Genomic DNA, 5,247 nt, shown 5'->3' with positions numbered 1-5,247 from the left:
TCAACCATACTTATTAAACAACCTAAAAGAAAGAAAGATAAAGAAATATATACAATGTATAAACATGAGGCTTTCTCCCAAGTGAGCTTGTTTTAAGTCTCTAGCTTGACTTTGTGTTCTTGTTAATCATAAGTATCAAAAGGTTGGGCCAATGAACCTTTGGTCCTTCTCCTACAAGAACAAGGAACCAAGTATGCAAAGGAGCACACTACTGTCCATAGAAAATAGATAGATTTTTCCTCAAAGAGCTTCACTAAGGATGTGACATGAATTATGAAATGCTCCTTGGGGTTCAGATGATCATAAGAATCAAAAGCATTGGGTGGAGACACAAATTCAACTACAGGCACAAACGAAGTTTTAACAAAGTAGTCAACTCTATCTCCATCAATCAAATAAAACACAATATTATCATTCTCAAGAAAGTTTTTGACAAGGGGGTTTTCTATCTCAAACAAGAGCCTATCAACATCAAGTTCATCCCCTAAATCAGCTAGTTCATGAAGAGGTCTAGAATTCTCAAGCATCATAAAGTCGGATTCAAGATCAATTGAAGCACAAAGATAGTTCCTGTCAAAAGAAACTTCAAGATGAATCCTAACAAGCTTTTCTACTCTCAAATCATCTTGTTTTCTAGTTTCACATATCAGATCAAGACATTCATTGATGAGCAATTGAGTATTCAAATCAGAGGTAATATCTTCAACACAAGGCAAGCAAATACTCTTACATTGAAGTTCTAAAGTAAGATTGCATATACCTTTTAGTTGGGTTGGTGGAACCAAATAAAATACCTCTTTGAGCTGTTGAGCCATTCTTATCTCAATGCCGGTGAGCTCTCTTCCTTCTAGTGTTGCCCGATGTGACATAAGATTTAGCCTAAGCATCACTGCCATGTCCTCCCTTGTCAACATTGGGTTCTCTTTGCAAAGCTCATCCACCTTTACACTTTGTTCTGGTGTGAGTATACTTTCATCAAATGGCTCCTCCACATATGGTTCATCATCATCAATGTGATCTTCAAGTGTGTCTTCCTCTTCTTGTGGCCAAACAAAGTGGCTTGCAGCCATCACTGCAAATAGCAAAAAGCTAGAATAAAAGGTTAGTAGCTATACAAAAGCAAAACAAAGCATAAGAAAATAAAGCTTAATCTCAAGAAAGTTTGAAATCCTAATGACAAATTTATTTAGTTCCCCGGCAACGACGCCAAATTTGATGCAAGACTTTTCAAGGGCCAAGATCAAATCAATGTAGTATAAAAGATTGTCGAACCCACAGAGAACTAGAGACTTATACACCAAGAATACACAAGCTATCTTAATCTAAGCAAACAAGAAGATGAATGATTTGTAACAAGCTAAGATCCTAGAAATATAAACAAGGTGATCTCAAATCCAATCAAGAAACAAGTACAAGAACTCAATCAAATGCTAAGGATGGATTCATGGGTAAGGATAATTGATATAAGGTGATCAAGGTTCAATCTAAAGGTGGCAACTTTCAATCAATCTATCAACCTTATGCCTAGACACAAGACTAAGCAAACTCTTTCTCAAGATGGAAGCTCATTTGCTAAAATAACTCAATCATCAAATCTCTTTGGTTGAATATTACTAGAGCAATCATGGAGAACAAGTCTAATAGCAATCCTAGCACCTTTGACATCAAATCTCTTTGGCAAAGCAAGCTAAAAGCCTTGAAAAGTTGGTTCAGGCATTTCTTCGAACACCTCTCGGGCGTGAAATGCCTAGAGATCTATCTCAGAGAGGCCAACTCTAATATAGCATTGAAATCACTCAACAAGCAAGAAATAAGAAGGATCCACAGTAAAACACCCTAGATCTACAGTTAATCACCCTAATCTACCTTAACCTATGAATCCAAAATGTGTCTACTCACTAATCTCCATGGAAAACCTTAAATCTATGGGAGATTCAAGGCTAATCGTGTTTATGAGAAGGAGAAACAAGATATAAGATGAAGAACTTCCTTAGATTAATGAAAAGATCCAAGCTTCATAAAATGAGGCAAAGTGTGTTCTTGAGAGAAAATGAGATAAGTCCCAACTTGGGGATTACAAGAGTATTTATATGGTCTTTGGAAAACCTAATGGTTTCCATAGAAAAGTTTAAAATGCCCTTTGAAAATGTTGATTTTCGGCCAAGGTAAAGACGCGACCCGGGTAGATGCCATGGTCGCAATCCACGTCGGCCAACCTGCGTCAGCTCCTCGTCCAGCTTCTGGGAGGCTGCCCGGGTAAGCTAACCCGCGTCCATCTACCCGCGTCAGGGTTGATATCCCTCTAGTAAATCGATCATAGCTCCTCCAATAAAGCTTCAAATGACTTGAAACCACTTCCATTAGAAAGATAACTCAATTTCCCACGTCACCCCAAAACATGAGCTTCAAAAGATATCTTTAAGGTCTCCATCCATGTTCATCTTTCACCCTTTTGCACCACAAATGTCTCTAAACACCTCCAAGAACTCCATAGCACACTCCAGCCCCTAATAAAGACCCATGTATGCAAAATGGACCCTAAAGATGCCTAATTCCTAATCTACATGATCATTATGTACAAGAAATGATGGTTAAAACCATGTAAATATGCATGATATCAATACACTGCGGAACAATGTTTCCATCTAATACATCATGCAGTCAATAAATCTACATGGTTCTAGAGAGTGGTTATATTAGTAACTAAATTGTAATAAGATCATTATCCCTTTGTTAATTCAATAAAACATGAGTAAACATATTTTGTTATAAGACTCAAAATATACTAATATCAGTAAACCTCCCCCATACTTAACAACACCGTCCCCAGTGGTTATTTAGTCGAATTTTGGTGAGAACATAAATCAAAAAAGTACTTAATGTAACAAGGAAAATGATATACTTGCATGTTGATGTCAGTGTCGATCGACACAATTTAGTGGCAATCGATCGTCGGTGGTGATATAATGTCAATCGATGTCGACCGGGTCTCATCAGTCGATGCTTAGAGCAATCGTCTCCTCGGATCTCTTCCTCTTATTTTTTTTCTGAAAAAAAGTAAACACGAAAATATGTAAGACTAATCAAAGAACACTTAAATAAAACTTACCAAAGGATTGCCTCCCATTAAGCGCTTTGTTACAGTCATTTAGCTTGACTTTTTGGAGGTGGTTTGGCTAATATGGAGGTAGTTGACTACTTGTTGGGAAACAAGTGTCAACATCTTCTTTGGACATCTCAACGTACCAACAAAGCTTTTGATTACTTCCATCTCCAATATTGCTACTATATCCTCCTTTGAAGCATTGATGATCCGTCCATCCAGTGTCTGTGCATTGCCATCTTCATCTCTGTATACTCCATAATCATACAGCTGCACTACACGGATCTTCCTTTTTGAAGGGATAACAGTGTGAATCGCAAAACTCTCGTGATGGTCTTCGCAAGCCCAACTGCCGATCGATTCATCATCCTGCTTGCCCATCGTGGCTTCAATCTAAGGATTGAACGACGGATTAGGCTGAGTGGTGATCGATGCTTCAGTATACAATTCACGTTCGACTCGAAGTAAACAGACTGCTATGAATCATGGATCATCTCCAATCTGCATGTAGGACGTATGTGGCTTGACAACTCTCACTGGATCATAATAGACCTTGGGGTCTATGAGTGTCAAGCACAACCGGTTAGTCTGCATGTTGCAATCTGCTCCTGCGGTAGCCATGGAAGTTCTCCCAAGTAGTAGAGAATAATTCCAGTTAAGCTCGATATCCAAGACATGAAAGTCCATTGGAACTAGAGCGTTACCAATCTGCACCTCAAGGTTTCTGATGATTCCTCATGAGTTTCTCTTAGAACAGTCCACAAAAGTGAACAAATCCTCTGAAGGCTCTATCTCCAGACCCATATGGCCTGCCATCACCTTTGGTAGAATGCTGACTGAAGAACATGTGTTGTAGAGTGATATCACTCAAATTACCCTAAGAGTGAATTACTCTCTCAAATAAGAGGTTTAGATGCAATACTTAGGGATCGAATCCACAAGGACTCTAGGATCACTCAACAGATCTAAGGGATTAGAAATAAAGATAGACTAAGAGGTTTGTTTGTTTAAAAGCAGTAAATGATGAGTCGAACAAGGTAATTGTTCGGCTGTTTAAGTTGAAGTTGTTTTAAAGATGGGAAAACAGCTAGACTTAGGCAAATTCTCAGGTATGAAATCATGCAAATTAGTTTAGACTACAGGGTTTGACGGTTTTTGAACTCAAACAATGGTAAAACCAGATAGGTTTTCTCTACTAGATCTCAGATCTCAACTGTCGTCTTTTGATCTCGAGAAAGAGTCGATCGATGTGACGTGATGCACATCCTTCGATACACCTTTCAAACAATCGATCGACACAACGATAGTCGCGTCGATCGACGGTTCTTCTAGCAAGCCTTTCGAGAGGGTTTGAAGTTGTTCTCTAACTTTCTAGACCAACTCTCGTTGTTATCTAGTCAGTTAGATCATGCTCGCTATTTCAGGTATTGAGAGTAACAGTTGGTTATCTCAATTGATCCTAAGACCTTAAATGAGGGTGATCAATCCTAATTTTAGCATTAAGCTTAACAAGCATGAAAGAACAATCAAAACACCTTTTGACAGTCTTATTAGCAGCACATACTTTCAACCTTTATGAGAAACCTAAATCTAACGATTGGGTTTACTCAGACATATTCATGAGAGACAAAGTCATGATGGTTTGAATAGAACTCAAATGAAATATTGAACACAGAAAATAAAAGTAATAGAAATAAAGGAGTTCAAGATCTTCTCTGTTATGCAGTCTCAGATCTATCTCTCCATTCCTAAGTTCTTCTAATGGTAGCCAAAATGCTTCTTCTCCCAAACTAGGTCTTTAGGCCAGTCTGCCTCTAAAATGATATAAAACCCTAGTACATATAGCCTCACAGGCGGCTAAGGGCTTAGGTTGCAATTAATAAACTTTATGGAAATGAAGTCTTCTAATTTCGTGATTAATCCTCGAGTGATCCAATATCGATCGATGGCGCTCAACGGCTGTCGATCAATTTTAATTGGCTCTGGTTGATCGATATTGCTCTAAAAGCGTCGATCGACTCTCTACGCGTAAAAGTACTCCAAAGTGTCCCAAAAGCATCATTTCCTTCTATCAAGTAGCTGAACCTGTAATTGCTTTGAAAAGACTCTAAAACATAATAAATATATCTTAAAACACTTATATA

The sequence above is a fragment of the Brassica oleracea genome, unplaced genomic scaffold (genome assembly GCF_000695525.1).
Source record: "Brassica oleracea var. oleracea cultivar TO1000 unplaced genomic scaffold, BOL UnpScaffold00418, whole genome shotgun sequence".
NCBI classification, from domain to species: Eukaryota; Viridiplantae; Streptophyta; class Magnoliopsida; order Brassicales; family Brassicaceae; genus Brassica; species Brassica oleracea.
This window is presented reverse-complemented; position numbering follows the sequence as displayed.